Source organism: Ochlerotatus camptorhynchus, unplaced genomic scaffold (genome assembly GCF_037179485.1).
Source record: "Ochlerotatus camptorhynchus isolate MF236.1 unplaced genomic scaffold, CSIRO-AGI_Acam_v1.1 ptg000434l, whole genome shotgun sequence".
Classification (NCBI taxonomy): domain Eukaryota; kingdom Metazoa; phylum Arthropoda; class Insecta; order Diptera; family Culicidae; genus Ochlerotatus; species Ochlerotatus camptorhynchus.
The window spans coordinates 196720-217368 of record NW_027040920.1 but is presented as its reverse complement, the minus strand read 5'-3'; the positions used below and the strand labels follow the sequence as shown (position 1 = coordinate 217368).

Genomic DNA, 20649 nt, shown 5'->3' with positions numbered 1-20649 from the left:
GAAAAAACGAATCACCTTCTCCATCACGGTTCTCGAAGGCAGTGAAATGAAGTGCAATTTTTACGCTGAAAAACGGCGAGAAATTTGTTAAAAGTGTTGTAAGTGTAAAGTTACGGTCGTGCTGAATCGATTGGTGATATTTTTCGGTCCGGTCGCGACGTAATAGCAGTGGAAAAAGTGCTTTGAAAAAAGTGTCCATTCTTGGGTCTGCTGTCTGGTCGTCGTTCGTTCAAAACGAACGGCATGAATGGCTGCTGCTGCTTGCATCGAACCATCGCTACGTTCGAAAAAGAAAATTGACGGAGCATAATCTGAGCGGAAATCAAGGTACGGATCGATGGCACTGGGTGGAATGGGCTGGGAAAATTCTGCTCTTTCGATTGGACCGAATGATTTTCCGTTTCGATAGGGTTATCGGAGATGGTGCTCCTGAAGGAAAATCGAATCTCTCGTACCCAGTCAGGGTACATGGCAGAGGGATTTTAATCGATTTGCGTGAGCAGTGAGAGTGTGAGTGAGTTTGGTGCGGTCAGTCCGGTACGTACACAATCGAAGTGTTTTCATTTTCTGCTTTCCACAGATGGAAGGCTGTTCGATTGTGTGCGTGTGAAATCTTTCGGGAAGCAAAACTGACAGAAGAACCATCGAGCAAAAGAAAAACGGTTTTCGAACCTGATTTGCCGCGCGCGGTAGTGTTGGTGTGGGATTCCATTTTGTAAACAGAACGGTGTATTTGTGAATGAAACACTGTCGCAGACGTCGCAGAGTGCTACTGAACGTCTTGACAGATAGGGCAATGGAGTTTTTTTTTCGTAGTACCTTTCCAAAATATCCGCGAAAACCGTGAGTACACAATCGTAAACAGGCACAAGCAGAAGAGTAGAGTGGTGGGCTGATTGCTGCATACCAAGCAGTCAACGGAAAACGTCAGAGAGCCCACGGATAAGGCAATTTGGTTGGTCGTATACGCAATGTTCGCACGAAAGCAGAAAATGGGGGAGATAGAGCCACTTTACTTCTTGACTGAGCTTACGGTGGTGCTTCTTATATTTTTACTTTATTCCCCTGCTGCATGGCTACCATTTTCCTTCATGCCATCGTGTCGCCACCGTCGTCATCATCATCGTGTGATGGGTCGCGATAATATTTTCAGCGTTTGTGGCAGGTTTGTGGATTTCTAGCAAAAGTAACGGATGTGCGTTGTTTTCGGGAACGACCGTCTTAGCGTGGGACCCACATCAGATGATGTTGTTTACTGCATTTGGTTGGATAAACAATGTACGTACGGACTGACCTTGGCGGTTTTGTGCGTTTCGTTTATCGTGAAAACTAGGTAGGGCCACCAGCCAAGCGAACCCGTTAGATATTGCTTACATTTGGCGCTGATATTGCATCGAAAAGTGAAGTGATGAGATAAGCGAGCACACAAACTTCGGTTTCAACTTTTATACGTTTCGAGATACGAGGTATTCACCTACGGGTTTTAAAGGTTTAATGTCTGTATGGCACTGATAAATGATTAGAGAAAAACAATGCCGTTGTTATTAGTATGTGCAGACGTTGGTAACAGCCGACGGAAATAGGTCATTCAGAATTCGGTTTAAATTACCGAAACGATAAGAACAAAAAAAAAAAAAATATGAGAAAGGAAGAATATTTTCTAGAGCAATTTTGGAATGCGCTGTTCATAAACTACGTAGACACTCCTCTTGCGTAAAGAAGTATACCTTTTTCCGAGACCTAATTTTCCTTGGTTATAATGTACCACTTGCTGAGGACTATGATCCGAAAATTCCACTGTAGTGAAACTTGGCGGTTCAAAGTTGCGACACTGTTATTCAGGGAGAGTTCGTGGAACGGATGCCTGGAAGAAAGGTGATGGCAATCATCAGGCTACGATTGCTCTTCTTGTGAACGATGGCCAAAATCAATTAATTCGATGCTACAAGATGACGAAAGATATGTGGAATGAATTCAAGAATCATCATCAGAAGCTGACGATGACGACCAAGGTATTGCTCTTGAAGAAGTGTATAACGAAAACGGCGACACTGAAGGTCATGTGTTCCAAATGGATGAAAAACTGGATGCAAATCTGAAGGCAAGAATTCAGAAATCATTCGTCAATCTTACAACGACATTGGAGAGCCAGACTTAATGCCCATGGCGAAAGCAGAAGGTGAATTCCTCAGACAGACGAGAGAAAGGGAAGGGTCTCACCGAAACTAAATAAATTCTCCGACATCTCATCACTTAAACCTCGAACTGGAAAGGAAGACAATCAAACTTGGATTTTCACATAAAAGCAGACTGTGCAAATTATACGAAAAACCGTAAGTCCAGATTCGTATACCTTTACCTATTTGGCAGAGGTCCACTATGCTCGGGGGTTCTGTAAGTCCATTCTGGAAGCAATCTGCCAGTTCAGATCGGCCATATCACGTTTTTTGCCCAGGTCTCCAGTCCTCTGAAACTGGCGTCTACGCACATTTCTCAACCGAATCAATAATTGGGTGTCGAACGCATGTCACATCAGCCACGGATATGGCCTGTTGGAGTCCTTCCAACACCCGGTCGATGTCATCTATGGTGTCGAGCAGTGGATTTTCATCGATGTTGCTGTCCACCATTCGTCCGTACTGCACCCAGTTGACATGGTAGTAGTCTTTACGCAGGCAGCTTCTAGCAGGAACCACGTTGACACCGACTTCAGTCATCACCGGTTGATGGTCGGAGCTGAAATCGTTGTGCGCCTCCGGCTTTGATAGTCCGATGTTCGACAGGAAAAAATCCAGGCTGGAGGGATTTCCCGCCGGAGTGATAAAAGTTGGTTCGTCTGGAAACTGCACAGTGTACAGTCCATGTTGTGCGTGGTCGAACAACAGACATCCGTTCCGGTTCCTCTGGTAGTTCCTCCAAGCTGCATGGCGGGCATTCAGGTCGCCCCCAACGATGAATCGGGAGCTAGTACGGGTGATGGCGGTCAGGTCATTTTTGAATTGGATTCCTAGTCCGTTGCTTGCGGTACACTGGCGTGGGCAGTAAACAGCGATAAACCGGACATTGCCAATTGGTGATTCCACCTCCACACTAACGGCCTCGATGATAGAAGTGCGGATGTGGGTCAGAGTGCAGAAATTGATTCCCTTTCTGCCGATACACCCCCCCCTGGAGCTGGTGCGATCAAGCCGGATAATGTTGTGGTCAGGCAACCAGAAGCTGTCACCGGACTTTAGATGGGTCTCGGTTAGAAGACCCACGTCGATGCTGTGCTTGCGGAGGAAGTCGGCAAGCTCAATCTATCTTGCTTTTACAGAGCAAGCGTTCCAGGTAGCGATGGTTAGCGGTTTATACATCATACTGGATGATGAACTTACCGAGCAGTTGGATCTGTTTGGGCTTATTGCGGCACTTACGAAGAGCACCGGTCATGTTGATGAAAATCTCCATCAGTTCATCTGCTGAGAACAGATCGGGATTATTTGTTTGAGCTGTTGCTTGTCCCCAGAATCCAGTAAGGGGGGGGGGGGGGGCGGATAGCACCCATGAATTCGCTTGTCCATAAAGAGACGGAAAGTCCTCCGCCCTGAAAGCTGGGGCCTTATCCATCCTTCGTCCTGATTGATTGTTGGTGGACACCTGTTTTCGGATGCGCTTGAAATCCTCACGTTTAGGGTTAACTTAATCACGCTCCGGCGGGGATTTTTTATAGAACAGCACCGACCGTTTACTCGTTGCTGATAGGTCGACGTTTTCTTCTCCCTTTCGGCGGTAGGCGGAACAGATTCAACAGTGTAAAAGTTTGCTCTCATTTTTGCTGTGTTAACCGTGAGGTCAATCAAAATGAGATCAACTGGAGTATTCAAAATAAGTTACATCATAACAGGAAATTTTGTTTTCAATTTGATCTCCAGCTTTGCTCGGGATTCAGGGTCAGATAGAGAGCTATTGATCCTTCCGACGTTCTGAGAATACAGTAGCAAGTCTGCTGGAGCAGGTACAGTTTCAATTCGCCCTAGAGTCTAAGCAACTTGCGAAGTATGCCTAGATGGTGCAATAGAATATTGGCTGAAAACAATGAACGGATCAGGAGTCCTTGAATCGATAACAGAACTTGATTTGCCTATGGTGTCGAGTTGGAAGACTCCTTTTTCTTATTCTTTCTCGCATAACAAGCTTTTTGCATGCTCTCAACTTAGTGTTCTAGATGCACTTCCACAGTTATTAATTGAGGGCTTTCGATGCCTGTACCATTTTTGCATTAGTATAATTGTGTGGCAAGCACAATTATACTCTATGCCCAGGGAAGTCGAGAAATTTTCCAACCCTAAAAATTCCTAGACCGGACCGGGAATCGAACCCAGTCACCTCCAGCATGGTCTTGCTTTGTAGCTGTGCCTTTACCGACTGAGCTAAAGGAGGTGCAGGGAAGACTCCTGCACTACACCACACGCAAAATGGCTCGACTGCAATGGGAGGCACAAGGGCTTCTATGAGGCCAGTGTCCGGTTGACTTGTGATGGTTGATGAGGTAAGGCTGGCGGGAATTGGTTGCAACGAATCAGGAGTAATCGAGTACACTAAATCATCATACTTGCCTTCGACGTCGAGTTGCAAGACCCCTGTACCACCCCCACTGCGCTGAGAGGTACAAGGCTTCCATGACGGGTCACTGGCAGTTCTACAAAATACTGGTGGAAACAGCAACCAAGGATAGTAATCTTCTCCGATTCCGCCAGTTGCCTTACTTACTTTACTTTTCCTGGTCCGACGTCCATCAGGATTGCCCCTGCGTCACAATGTTACGCCAACTAACTCAGTTCGTGCTCCACTTGGTCTAACCACCTTCCTCGCTGTGTTCCTCTGCGTCTTTTACCGGCCGGATTCGAGGCAGAGACCATTTTTGCGGGATTGTTGTCCGGCAATCTTACAACGTGTCCCGCCCATCGTACCCGTCCAGCCTTCGCGACTTTCTGGATATTGAGTTCGCCATAGAGTTGCGCCAGCTCGTGGTTCATCCTTCTCCTCCATACACCGTTCTCACATACCCCGCCAAAGATGGTCGTCGTTCGAAAACACCCAGTGCTTGCAGGTCCTCCTCGAGCATCGTGCCCGTACATAACTACCGGTCTTATCAGCGTCTTGTACATGGTACATTTTAGTACGGAGGTGAAGTTTACCCGACCTCAGGGTCTTGTGGAGCCCGTAGTAAGCACGACTTCCGGCAATTATGCGTCTACGAATTTTTCGCCAATGATCCGAGGTACACAAATTCATCCACCACCTCGAACTCATCTCCGTCGATTGTCACGCTTCTGCCTATGCGAGCCCTATCGCGCTCGGTTCCTCCAGCTAACAGATACTTTGTCTTCGACGTATTCACCTTTAATTCAACCTTCTCTGCTTCACGTTTCAGCCCGGTGTATTGCTCCGCCACGGCTCGAAACTTCTTCCGACTATGTCCACGACGTCAACGAAGCAAATGAACTGGCTGGACTTATTGAAGATCGTGCCTCGCATGTTAAAGCTCGCACGTTTCATAATACCTTCTAGCGCAATGTTGTTCAGGAGGCAGGAAAGACCATCGCGTTGTTAAAGTCCTTTGCGAGTTTCCATAAATATATCAACGTTTGTCGCGTGAGCGTTTGTTGTTTACACTCTGTTTATTGTGTCTGACAATTGGACAAGTAAAAAAGTTTTAATTTTAAAATTTTCATAGTTTTTCTAATTCTGACATAATCAATGTGCCTTATAGTCACCTCGCCATCAAACATACGAAATCATAAATTGCTGCGAAGAATATATCCTCAACATTCGATTGAATCCCTGATTCCGGTATTTAATGGTATTATTCACCATAACCAATTTAAACACACATCTGAATTGACAGGGTGACTTTATTGTTTATTGTTTATCGTTGTTTTGCATCAACAGGCTGGATGAAGCCCCAATGATGTTAACCTTATCAACTATGGTAAAAAAAAACATTCAAGCATGGCCATAACATAAAAAACATTAAAAACATATATCTTATAGCCAGTTACTCCTGCCGGCGAAAAACAGAAGAAAACTTTCGACGAAGCGCATCACGGAAGAGATGAAAGTCGAAAACAGATGCAACTCTGTTGACCGTATGCTCCATAATTTGTGCGACGTAGAGACAGTCTTAGCATAAAGTTATTACGAAGCGGTCGGGGTTGAACATTCAGGTCAATTTGCCTCAGGATAGCCTCGCAATCTATCCTTCCTTGCAGGATATCGGACACGGTTAGGGCTCTGCTTGTGTCTTTTCTAGTCCGGAGAAGTTCTAGGTCGATAAGTTGACAACGGCTTTCGTAACTGGGTAATCGAAACGGATCATTCCAAGGTAATCTACGCAACGCAGTTGTAGTTTGGGTTCCAAACCGTTGAACAATACTTAAGCGTCGATCGAACAAGCGAACAATAGAGAGATTTTAGACAGTAGATATCAGTGAAGTTTTTACAGGGTGTCGACTACCTGGAAAAACCTGGAAAGTCAGGGAATGTCAGGGAATTCTATTTATGATCTGGAAAGTCAGGGAATGTCAGGGAATTTTAGTGTAGGTCAGGGAAAAAAATTATGTTGATCACATTGCAAAAAATCATGTGTGGAACTCATAAAAACAATCTTTGAAATTTTATCAATGCATGACGTCAATGTCCCGGGCATCAGATATACTCGCTGCGTTTATGGACGCCCTTGCCAGTTACTGCAAGTATCCATGGATGGGCCCAATGTGAATTGAAGCTAGAGGTAAAAAAATGTGGCGAGAAGCTGATAGATCTGAGAAGCTGTGGGCTGTTTATTTTGCATAATGCATTCAAGGATAGTGTTCGCAGTATCAGTTGGGATGTTGTCCAATATTTGCGTGGTATCTACAATATCTTCAAAGCTGTACCAGCAAGACGAGCGTTTATCACGATGTATTCTGGATCTACCATTTTCCAGTTAAAGTTTTGCGGTCACCGATGGTTGGAAAATAGTGCTGCTGTTCAGAGGCAGGGCTGGTAGCGAGTCACTTTTTAGTGACTTGGTCACTTTTTTCAAGACAGTAACTAAAAAGTCTCTTTTTTTAAGGCCAAGTCACTAAAGTCACCTTTTCTTGTAATAAGTAACTATTTTCAACTTTTTTAGCGTTAACGGTGCCGGTGGTGTAGTGGTAAGCGTGATTACGTCTCACCCCAGCAGGCCTGGGTTCAATCCCAGTCGGCGCCGCCGGGATGTTCTGAGGCATAACATCTCTGATCACGCCTTCCTTCGGATGGGAAGTAAAGCCGTTGGTCCCCGGTTCATGAGTTGATGGGTCGATAGGTAGGGTCCAGTTGTGGGAGCTGCCTTCCTGGCACGTCGGTAGCATTGGTGCTCAGCACGGAAAACAAGATCGACGGAAAAAACAAATCAAAGGAAAAAAAAAAATCAAGCTTCGAGAACATCAAGACAGATCAGAGAATCAAAGGGCCGTTCAAATAATTTCAAGGAAATATTAGAAACCTTAAAAAAGTTTCGAGAAGCTCAGTGAATTTCCGAAAACTTCAGCAAGGCTTCGAGAGAATTCCTGGGAATTTTATGAACATCCGGAAAACGTGAGAATATTTTAAGGGTGTTATATCATGGAGATTTCAAGAACTTAAAAAATGTGAAAATTTAGCTTAGTTGGTTAGAGAACATAAACGAAGTTCCATTAATGAAAAAGCGAGAACTTTTAGCAAGCAGTGATATATTCTAGAAATTCCAGAGAACTAAATTTAGATATTTCTAGATATTTAAATGATATTCAGCGAAGTTCCGAGTACTTCGAGGATGATCAGATAGCTTCAGAATAATCCCATTAACTTCAGCAAATTTGCAGCAACTTACAAGGAGTTCCGTGGAATTATAGGGTATTCCAAGAATTCTATGATTGATCCTAAAACGTCAGGGAATTATGAATATGTATCAGAAAATTTGGTGGATTATTAAACGAATTTAGAGAACTTCAGGCAAGCATCGATAAGTTCAGCGAAAAGCGAGTGTTAATAATGGTTATAATACTTAAGGAACATTGTCGAAACTACAAGGCACATTAATTAATTTCAGTAAAGTTGCGGGTTCTTAAAAAATACTGATAAATTCAGGGTAGTCTAGATAACTTTAAAGAAATTCAATAATCGTTTAGACACCAAGAAAGTCTAGACTATTGAAGAAGTTTTAAATTAGTGCCGATAATTTAAGGGAAGTTTTATGAACTTCAGAAAAATCTTGAGAACTTCAGTGAAAATCATAGAAATATATTAATTATTTCGTTCTAATTCCATGAAAATTTCGGGAGCACAAAAGTTCCATAAATTTAGAAAAATTTCGGAAACGTTACAGAAAGACAGTGATCTTCAGAAACCAAAAAAAAAATATATTTATTTTTTTTAATTTATTTTATACTGAAGATTAATCCACTGTGAATCTTAAAAGTTCAAAGTGTGAATGAAAATATCGAGAAAAAATAAATGGTTGTATTTTAAAATTTATTATTTTCATTAAATTTTCCTTAGCAAGAAATTTTTTAAATTCTTTGAGACTTCCAGGTATTTTAGGGAAACAAAAAATGTCTTGAAGATTCCCGGTTTTCCAGATTTTTGAAATTAATAGACACCGTGACTAATACTGTGGGTTTGGTTATAAAGTTTCTATTGAATATGTCGCTTTAAAGGTTCATATCGTACATAAGTGTTTATGAGATAATAATTTAATAAGTCTAAAACATCAAACATTTATTTGATGTATCTTCTCTTAGGTCACTTTTTAGTCACTATTTTTACAACTTTAAGTCACTATTTGGTCACTTATTTATTCGACATGGTTACTAAAATCACTATTTCTGACAGCAGTGATCGCAATCAAAATTACTCCGCAAATACGAAAATTTATTCAAGGCGTCCAGAAAGACAAAACGTCAGCTCCTAACAAGATGTTAAAAACGGTTTGAATGACTCGCTGCTGATGGCTAATAGTAAGTTCAGATTACAGATTTATAACATGTTATAGCACTATCTTGATGGTGGTTTCTGTGTTGCAATTATTTGACAACCGTTATAACATGTTATAACTCTGTAGTTGTCTGAACGTGGTAGGTTTCTTCAAATCAGTTGGTGTCGAAGTTGAGCCATTTCAATGCGAATTTCAGACGGACAACCCTATGGTGTCTTTTTTGTGCAACGCGATGTCTCAAATGGTTAGAGGCATTATGGAAAGGTTCATTAATATTGATCATCTGAACAATATTGCACAGGTAAATGCACATTTGATCAATAAGATCGCAAAAAGCAACGACTGGACGTTTTTTGGCACAGGTTATTGGTCGGCGTATTCAGAACTATTGTTGGTTGTGAAAATGATTTGCTGCTTATCGCATGGCAACGCCAATGCAGAGAGAGGTTTTTCGGTAAATGCAGAATATCTTTTTGAAAACATGAGGGAAGAGTCAAGGCCCAAGCGCAATGACAGCGTAAGCCTATTTGTCGGATTGAAAACTAGTTAGAATCAAATCGAATGCGGTTAGGCAACTTGATGTCATTTGTGACAATTGTCAAACTTTCCGTTTCCGTTCCGCTTCCGCCCACATTGCGTTTGGACCTTCAGTCGTAGCGCGACGTCAGATCTATGATGGTGTTACTCATGCAGGCGGGTTGGAAAACTTACAAATTTTGAGTAAACTTATTCAGCGAGTTCGAAAAATCGCACTCGCTTTCCATGTAGACAAGGATCGTCGTATGAAAGAAGCTCTCGATTCCGAAAACTCAAGATGCTCAAAAAGAAGCCGAGAGTTTGCAGGAGAAAATTGTTCTGCTCAAATGATAAACATTTTTAAAAGTAATCCGACAATGAAAATCAACACATATTCAACTTGCAATTTCTCGTTGTAATGTGAACTCACTGAGAGAAAAAAATGTTAATGATAATTAAACTTAAATTATTTTGCCATGTCTGTGGTTGTCATATGGAGTTCCAGAGAGTACGAAACTGACTAATGCATGAGCAGTGCATCCTCAGGTTCGGTTGCCAAAGCAAGAATAATCACTGCTCTGCTATTTTACTATAATTCATATGTTAAGAGAAAGGATCGTCTACGGGTTGATTTTTATTTGGCTGTGAAATTATGAACACAAATTGAGAGCTTGGTGACATTGATTAAATATTCCTATTATTACTTAGTAATGCATAGTGAGCCTAGTTGTGAGCAGTAGTTATTTATTATTATATTATAATATGTATTTACAGCCCTAGGCCGATTCACATCCTTCGTAGGTAGTCGGTCATATGTTCTGTAAAAATTGTATCAAGTTCTGTAGTACGTGCCATGAGTATGCTATTCTTGATATCTTCGAAAACTTACTTGTAGCTTCTTAGGTTAAAATAACGAAGTTATGATGACTGGAATATTTCTGTAAACCGACTGGAAAGTCAGGGAATGTCAGGGAATTTTATTTTCGACTTTGAGTCGACACCCTGTTTTAGCTATCCTAAAAATGAACCCTAAAGTTCTTGACGCCTTATCAACAACATATGCAATGTTGTGCTTGAATGAAAGCTGCGAATCCAAGATCACACCCAAGTCTTTCACCTGATTTACGCGTTCGATTGTCGAGCCAAGCAGGTCATAGCTAAATGTTATCGGTTGTTGTTTTCGTGAGAACGTAATAGTGGAGCATTTGGCTGGGTTCACTACCATTCTGTTTAACCTGCACCAACTAGCGAATACATTCAGCTGACGTTGAAGAAAGTGACAGTCAGCAATGGAACAGATTCGTAGGAAGATTTTGAGGTCATCTGCATATGATAACCGAGGAGCTTCGATGACCAGATGCACGTCGTTGAAGTATAGTATAAAAATTAACGATCCCCATGTGGCTTCCCTGAGGTATACCTGATGTGGCGAAGAAGCTAGCTGATCTGCAATCTCCTATGGCAACCTTTAGTTGCCGATCGGTAAGATATGATCGAAATCAACTCAGAAGATTACCGCACACACCGAGCCTGCCGAGTTTAGCAATCGCAATACACTGGAGTCGCTTTTTACGCGGTTTTTTTTTACACGGCTTTTTTTACGCGGATTTCGGAATTTACGCGGTTTTTTTTACGCGGATTCCGGAATTTACGCGGTTTTTTTTACGCGGATTCCGGAATTTACGCGGTTTTTTTTTACGCGGATTTTGGTTTTTTTTTTACGCGGATTTCAGAATTTACGCGGTATATCGCTTTTAACGGGGTTTTTTCTTACACGGTTTTTTTTTTACTCGGTTTTTTTTTACGCGGATTTCGGAATTTACTCGGTTTTTTTTTTACGCGGATTCCGGAATTTACGCGGTTTTTTTTTTACGCGGGACGTATCACCCGCGTAAAAAGCGACTCCAGTGTAGTATGGTTCAACTTGTCGAATGCTGCGGATAGGTCTGACTAAATAACGTCCGTTTGAACCCGATCCGACATGCTTTCGGTTATATACGATGTGAGACACAGCAGATTGGTGGTTGTAGAGCGGCCGACAGTAAACCCATGTTGATCAGTACTCAAATACTGCTTGCAATGGGACAGCAACGGTAATTCCTTGAAAGTTATCTACAGCTCATTTCCAGCAAGATGCAAATATGCCACTGGAGACTGGAGAGAGACATTCAGAACAGGCGGAGAAGCGGAGTTAACAATCTAGCAATATGTCTCTTCAAAAATACAGATGGAACTCCATCAGGTCCAGGAATGAAGGATGACTTGAGCAGAGTCGCGGCCTTAGAAATCATCTCAGCATTAACATCAATTGCACCCAGCGTTTGATCATTTACTGGAACGTTCCTGGCAGCCAGGGTAATATGGTCGTTAGTTAGTATCTCATTAGTGAATACACTGGCAAACTTTTCGGAAAAAGGTGGCATATATCCTGAACGGTGGCAGCAACTTCTCCGTTGAATTCCATAGACGACGTAGCTCCAAAAGGATTTCGGGTGTAGCTTAAGTTTGCGCTGGATGCCTCGTTGGAAACTTGAAGAGCATTCACGACTGACTCGCTGGTACATGTGATTCAGGCTCACATAATGTAGTTTCAGAGGAAGCGTGCGATACTTCGTAAATCTTCTCAATGCTGCTCTCTTGATTGACTTCAACCTACGTAGCTCTCTCGTCTGCCAGGGAGGGTGAGACACTTTGTGGTGAGTTCTTTTCGCGCCGTGTCTGTCAATGACATATGCCAAGACATGTGCAAAGGTTTGCACTGCAGCCTCAACGTCATCTGGATCAAGGATGTTCTCCCATACCATGCTAGACAATACATCTATGATGCTACGGTGGTCAGCTTTACGGAAGTCATAAGAAACCGTAGCATGATAGTCGTCGAAATCACGCACGAGTTTGTCCTCAACAGTGACAATTAGAGGAGGGTGATGTGGAACTAACTTAGTTAGTGCACAAGAAACCGAGGAAATTAATGGAGCCCTGTCCTGTGTGCTCACGAAGCAGAGGTCCAAACTACGATCATTTTCGTTAACTACATGGTTAATTTGAGAAAGCGTCGCTGCGCTGTAGTTGTCGAGAAGGCTAATAGCTCCTGCGTGAAATGTAGAGCTATCAGGATCTGGGTACAGGAATCCGCTATGAGATGGACTCCACGAAACGCCTGGCAGATTGAAGTCACCAAAAATGAATATCTCATCAACTGGAGTGGCACTTTCGATAACTGTGAAAACTGACCGACAGTGAGTATTGATGAGTTCATTGTCCCGGACTCGATCAGGTGGAATGTACAGAGCGCATAGAAATAGTGTGCGATCACCCAGATTGATGGCTCTCCAAACCTACTCCACATAGTTCCATGAATCGTTCTCGATGGCCTTTGCCTCCAACCCGCCACGGACAGCTACATCAGAATTCATTCCACCGGCGTTTTGGAAGAAGATCACGACGTCCTGCTTGCGGCAAGGAATCGAACGACTGCTCTCCCTGGAAATCACAGATACATCAGGCAATAACTGACCATCATCAAGTCTCATTGGATACTCGCCATAGTGAGTGGGTTGGAAGACCCCCTCTCCACATCCGACAGCAGGTCCGGAACGACTATGATGAACGAAGGCTGCTGTTGGCAGGACTGAGACGGAGGGATTGGGGGCTTCCATGGGAATTTCTACGGTGCGTTCCGGGTTTCCAGGATTGGGAGTTACAGAGGCATCATCACAAGGACTAACATAGTGCTGAAAATTTGATCGGCATCAGGCAGTGAATAGTCAATATATTGATTGTACTTGCTTGTAGAGGCAAGGTGGAAGACTCCTGATTCATATCCAGCCACAGGTCCAAGACGACTATGCTGAACGCTGGCAGGAATCGGCACGACTGGGCTGGAGGAACCAAGAGCTTCCAAAGAGCGGTCTATTGTGCGTCCCGGAGATGAATTAGGATTGTTCGAACAGTAAAGCGGATGTTGTGAATGAGCAGTATCAGTAGTGCTTCTCAACTGGAAATAGCCGGCACATGCTTGAGGCGTTGCACTGGAACACTGGGAGCAGAGTTGAAAAAATCATGAAAAAATCACCAGCATTCACTATGAAATGATTTTTTCATCCATAGTGAACTTTGATGAATTTTAGTGATTTTTTCAGCCCTGACTGGGAGACTCCACCACCGAGCTCGACCGCAGGTCCAGAACGACGCTGATGGCAGGAAATAGAACGACTTTGATGGCGGGAAACAGCGCCACTGGATCGAGTGGTTCGAGGTCTCCCATAATGCGACAGGCAGTGCGTTCTGGTTTACAGCGTTCTAATTCATAACGCGGCATCCAATTCTGAATCAGCATACTGGGTCTAGTCCGGAGAGTGGAGTTTAGAACTCGGAAGGTCCCGGAACAGGAGAGGTCGTGATGGTTGGCGTGTTCAAACGAGACATCAACATGTTTTTTGAACCGTCTTCAAATTCGCGGAACAAAATTCCTTTCGGCCATGTATCCGATATAAGAGCAACTTCACGTAGTTTGGGAGCTAATCCGACTTTGTACGATATGTAACTCATACGGCTTATGTAGGATCCTTTTTTAACTAGCGGCACAACATTTGACCAGCTTCTCGATTGATCCCGATTTCACGCTAGGATGTATTTGTGTATTTGTTATGTTTGCATCAACAGACTAGAAATAGTCCCAATGATGTGTTGTAAAAAAAGTACAGATTATACAGACTACATATACTACAGTTACAAACGAAAATAACTAGGAAAGCATTGTCAAGTTACTAAAAATGTATAAGTCTTAAATTTTACACTTAGCTGTTGGGCGTCAAGCGTCTTCGGTCAGCAAAAAAGGCAGATAATCTTCGGCGAAGCATATTCAGTATCAAGTGGAAATCGAACATCGACGCTACTCGGTTGAACACTCGATGCAAGCCGTAAATAGCGCTCCCTAAGCTATAATTAGTTCGAAGAAGTGGAAGTCTCAGCATAAGACTGTTGCGTAGTGATGTTGAACATTAATGTTCACTTGTTGCAGAATTGCTTCGCAGTCGATTCTTCCTTGCAGAGTATCGGCGACGGTTAAGGCTCTGAAAAGATCTCTTCGGATACGTAACGGCTCGACATTGATCAATTGGCAGCGATTCTCGTAGCTTGGAAGACGAAGTGGGTATCTCCAAGGCAGCTTACGGTGTGCGAAGCGAAGAAAACGTCGTTGCACAGATTCAATTCGCTCGGCCCCATTATTGTAGTTCGGGCTCCAGACTGCAGAGCAGTATTGCATCGTAGATCGTACGAGAGAACAAAAGAGCGATTTCAAGCAGTAAATGTCTGTGAAGTTCGTAGAAATCTTGAAGACAAAGCCAATGGTTCTGGACGCTTTGTCGACGACATACGATATATGGTGTGAGTATGTCAGCTTTGAGTCCAGAAAAAAGTCTTTCACGCAATGCACCCGTTCGATAGTCGTGCCAAGAAGTTTGTAGTTGAAAATAATTCGGTTGTTTCTTGCGTGAGAAAGTAATGGTTGTACACTTAGCTGGGTTGACCACCAGTCGGTTTAGACTACACCAGTCAGCAAAGATGTCAATCTGATTTTGGAGAGAACGGCAGTCGGCGAGTGAACGGATGCGCAGAAAAACTTTCAGATCGTCTGCAAACGATAATCGTGGCCCTGTGATAACATGGTGAACATCGTCGAAGTAAAGGAGAAATACCAACGGTCCCAGATGGCTACCCTGAGGTATACCGGACTTTACACAGAAGCTTGCTGAGCGACAAGTACCCAAAGTTACTGTCCATCAAGTTACGAAACCATCTCAAAAGATTTTCACCGATCCCTAGCCTATCAAGCTATACGAGAAAGGTACAGCCAAAACAGCTCGGTGGGTTCAGGGACAGTAAGGACCTCGGTAAAGACATTGTCACCCGTTACTACTTTAGTACCACCAACAAGTGGTTTGCTGGTGAGCAAGCCTTCATCGCGGCGCCGTTTTCATGGCGTATGGTTGACGCATACGATCGCCTGATCTCAAGTGTGTTGGAGTTGTCAATGCGATTCGTTTCGATAGTTGAGCGATCTGCTGTCCTTGTTTAGTCATTTCCTTCTCAAGCTCAGCGTGTGCGATTTCCAGTTTCTCGGTGATAGAATTAATCCAGGCCAGTGACAAGGCCTATACCATCAGCAGCGTTTGACAGTAGGCAGCATGTCCCGGGCTCAAATCGTTTATTTTGCAGTTCTGGGCCCGCTGTCACGGTATAACATGTTGCCTACGCGCCTGCCACTGGGCTGAATTAATCGCACTACCAAACGACGAAACAGCAGTTTTGAACCGGGCACATTTCATCAGCTTCGCGCACTCGTTGCACATCCAAAACAAGTTCGGGCTAGTGTGGACAATGTTCAGAAAAGCCTTGTTCAACTTTGTGCCGCCGCATTTCAGGTGAATCATCCAGTCGCAAAAAGCCATGCAGGAGACGGATTCTTCATTGCCCTTAACTGGTTTAGAGCATTGGTCACAGGCGCATGGGTCAGTTTCCAAATCTAATTTAGAAACAGCGGTGAAGATGCTCTAATACGCAAGGAGAAGTTGGATTCTGCAGAGCGTCTGTTATCGACAATAACAATAGTAAACACTTCAAGATGACCGATTAGATAACTTTTTCAATGTTTTCACAACACGGAATATCAAGCTGAACATTGCATTAGGTCCTAAGTAACATTGATCGATTCTCTTCGTCGACTTTCTCTTTCGTTAACTGCCGTTATATGCATAACTGTCCCATGTTCTATGCAATCCTTATGCACCGTGGGACTCTTATGCGTATAACGGCAGTTAATAACATGAACACATAACCGTTTCTTGTTGTTTGTCGTATTAGATGCTAGATGAAAGCTTCTTTTATCGATATGTGTGCTGAAAATACCTGAGAATGACTTAAGATGGCCGTGGGGATACAAAGAGAAAGTCGACGAAGAGAATCGGTCAATGTTACTTAGGACCTAATGCAATGTTCAGCTTGATATGCTCCAAATAGACGATTATCACAACGAACTGCACTTTCCACTAACAACCGGTAAAATTTTGCAAGTGTACAGAACGGGAAAAACAAAGAACGATAGCTTGTGTGATAAAAAAATCATCAAATTTAACAGCGCAAAATCACGACGATGTGAATAACAACTACGATTGTCAACGAGAAAATTGACTTGCAACAGATATGTGATATTCCAAGAATAATGTCTCTTAAGTTTTCAATTGCCATGTCTTCTCTTACAACTGAATTGTTTTCATAATGTTACGAAAAATTGCCATATGCATGTTCATGATTTCTCGCGAAACATTTGAAAAGGGCCTATGTCCAAAATGTAAACAATCCAGAAAATGAATTGTAAATTTTTCCGCCAGTATTTAATTCCTATATAATTAAATTGAAGTATTTTAAACATTTATATTGTTCACAATAACAATAGTAACTATATCTCAGTACACAGCATCCAAAACATGCGAAACGTTTTCAAAAATACATGAAAATCGATAAAAATTTAATATCACAGTAATAAGCCTTTTTGTGGATCTTTAAATGGTTAGGCCCTTTTTGTTAAGCCGTTGTGCTTGTCATCATAAATTGTAGGCCCTTTGCTAAGCCTTTTCTTAACGCCTAGCTTTGATTTGAAATTTTTCAATCATCGGCCCTTCTACGTCGCTAGGCTTATGAATGGAACCTCATCGAACGAAAAAAATATATGTTAGGCCCGAGGTTAGGCCGTTTTAGCATGAATGATTGGAAAAATTTCGTGGATCGGCCGTTTTTAAAATCAAGTTATTTTTAATGATTTTTATTGATAATGCGGAACATTCCTATACGACTGGTAGCTAATTACCAGTGCTACAGAATGGTATCAAAAATCGGTTTGTTTACATTTTGATCATAGGCCCTATTCAAATGTTACGCGAGATTTGTGGTGACCCCTCTCACATCATGGAAAACAATCTGCTTTGATATGGTACAAGGAAGGAATTAAATGGGAAAAGATAGCTACGGCTATGACTACAGCAGCACAATCTCACTTGAGTTGTCCCACATCTCTTATGACTCCAAGGCGTGAGAAAGCTTATAAACGGTACGATCAAATTCATCACAAACTTATTTTGGATCGGTCGAACCCAGTTTTGAAGAAAAGCTGCGCGGAAGCCAGACGCGATAAAGCAAATGCTTTTAAACAACATTTCGAAGACAAAATCAACAGGTTTCTTGAAGAAACAGAACATGATAATGGATTAGATAAAATGGTGAAAACATTCAGGTATATTAGAGACTGGGAGATGAGGCTACGAGAACAAGGAGCGGGGACAGATATTCAGCTAACTGATGAAACTGACGAGCGCTCTCCGGGACCAGACCCTACAAAGGACGAGGTGATAAGAATAATAATAGAAATGCGTAACAATTCCGCACCTGGCCTGGATGGAATAGCAGCTGAATTGCTGAAACACGGATCTGAAAACCTACTGGATCAATTAGTGGAACTACTAGTCGACGTTTTTCGGAGCAACGAAGTCCCGGTGTCATGGGCAACAACAATACAGATACCAATCCCAAAAATACCCAGCCCACAATCGACAAATGACTACAGGCGAATTACATTATGCTCAGTAGCATATAAACTGTATGCAAAAATATTGCTGAACAGAGTACAACAGCAACTTCCGCAGATTCCCGATTACCAGATGGCCTTCATGCGAAAAAGAAGCGCTACGGACCAGATTTTTGTACTTCGACGGATACTGGATGAAAAATGGCGTAAAGGCAAACCCGTCATTATAGTATCTGTGGACCTTCGGCAAGCATTTGATAAAATCGATGTGTCAAAGCTTTCCCCAATATTGCGGGAAATGGGCGTGTCCGAATCATTGGTTAACAGGATTCTTAAGGCGTGTTTGAGTGAAGAGACATCCTTGCAGTGGTATGGCCAACGCACGCAAATAACACGAAAGAAAAGAGGAATCAAACAAGGTTGCCCCATCAGCCCAATCTTGTTTGTTATCATGTTGCATCACGTACTTGTCACGATGAAGGAATTTATTCCAGAACTAAATATGGAGCATATAGAGAGTATCGTACTACCGCTCATTCTGGCATATGCTGTTTTTGTGTGAAAATATTGACGAAGTCGAACATCTGCTATCTGTATTGGAACCATTATTAGCATCGATTGGTTTGGAAATAAATACCTCCAAAACCAAAGTATTTTTTAGGGACCCGTACAATATAAGGAACGTTAACCCAGACCAGACATATGATTTTGGAAAATACAAACTAACCCTAGTAACGAAACTGGCATACCTGGGAGCAACGATTACCAGCAGTCTAACCCGGAAACAGACAACATCAGATCGAATAAAGAAAGCATACAAAGCCTTCCATACACTATGCGGTTTTTTGCGGCAACACCCAGTAAGATGGCCTGTGGTAAAGAAACTGTATCACGCTTTGATAACGCCGGTAGTGACGTATTCAATGGAAGTGGCAACGGTACTCAAAAGTAATAGGAACTCCCTCCGTAGAATGGAGAGCACGATGTTGTCTACACTAAAAAGATTGAGCAGGAGTAATGCAGGGTCTCGTGAAGGAGAAGAATCTGAAAACATGGAACAGTCACAGCAGCAACAACCACAAGAACAACAATTAGTCAATGTAGAGACTTCACCGAACAATGAACAGTCTGATTCACAGTATATAGCTGTACGGGAGTTGGAAGGAAGAACCATAAACAATAAAATCAGGGTTTCTCGTCTAAACTTTTATGGACACGTCGTTAGAAACGCACCTCAGGGGATTATCAGGAAAGCCCTAGAGTATAGGATCCCGGAGAAGAAAAAAGTTGGAAGACCCTGCTTCTCTTGGAAAACCAGCGCAAGGCAGGATGTAGAAAGAAGCGGTCGATCGGTGGATTATTGGCAAGAGGTGGCTAATAACAGAAGTGAGTTCAAATCAGCCACGACAAGATTGTTCACTGAAATGGTGGAATCAGAATACGAAGACTCGGAAGTTACTCTCAGCGATTCAAGTAGCGATGAGCAACTGAACATCCTGGATTTCAGAGGTTTCTCTGAAGACGGGGATGATGGTTTCCAAGGATTCGACTAACTATGTGATGGTAAAATCTACTAACAACTTCCCATACTTTTCACCAACCTCGATCATTATTAACAGGTAAATATTCATTTTATTAAATTACTATATTATACTGTCATTACTGTTAACACTATCATTGCAACTAATTCAATTAGGCATATTCAATTGACCTGCATCGGGTTATTATTTTGCATGTAATGATATGGGAAAAGGGGGGACTCACGATTCAGCATGGAGAGTGTATGGGAGCCGTTCTAGGGGTTGGTTGGGGCATGTGGTTCATTTTAGACATTATAGTCTGACGTGAGAACCATGTTCCACTCAAGTTCTGGAATTTGGCCTTGAGACTTGAGATCTGGCCTTCATAAGACCCCCTTTTGTCTCGCAAAATCAAAATCAAAAATCAAAGATATGGTACAAGGAAGGAATTATGGCGTACAATAAGTTATTAGTTTCTTTGATGTATTCGCAAAATAGTGGAGCTACTTCCACTCGTAATGAATTACTATGGAATTTCTTCTAAATTCCATGAATATTGTTCTGGTTGAAATACAAATATATATGTGTTGATCCTTCACGTGGCATTTCTGCTTTTAAATTTTAAATTATGACGTTATAATTAGAGTTGATACCTAAAATACAATAATCGACGGCTCGAGAATCACTAAGTGATGTTTTCACCACCAACCGTTTCGTCCATTTCTCAAGAGGAGCATGTATATTTCTTTCCACCACAGAGCAAAACTCTTGCCAAGCAGAGTATAAAAACAAAACACACACCGACACCACCCAGCGCATACAACATAGGCAACATGTTTCCTCACTTTTGCATGTTTTTTTCTTTCTTATTTTTACAGCCATCTCCAACGGCAGCAATTCGAACAAAACAAACACACTGACGATCCGACGGTCTGATTTTAAGTGAACGCGTTCCACACCGTTGCTGCTTAGTGCTCATACACACGACTTGCAAAGCCATAAAAAAAACAAATCACGACGACCAAGGGAAAAGATCAAAAACCTCT

The 20649-nt window shown here is 42.5% G+C and overlaps 1 long non-coding RNA gene across 1 annotated transcript; it reads left to right on the top strand.

Annotated features, from left to right (window-relative positions):
* Positions 1 to 20615, top strand: LOC135711737 (uncharacterized). The gene is made up of 2 exons (XR_010518503.1): positions 1 to 327; positions 20482 to 20615. It is a non-coding gene; the product is annotated as an uncharacterized LOC135711737 (long non-coding RNA).
* The last annotated feature ends 34 nt before the right edge of the window (positions 20616 to 20649 follow it).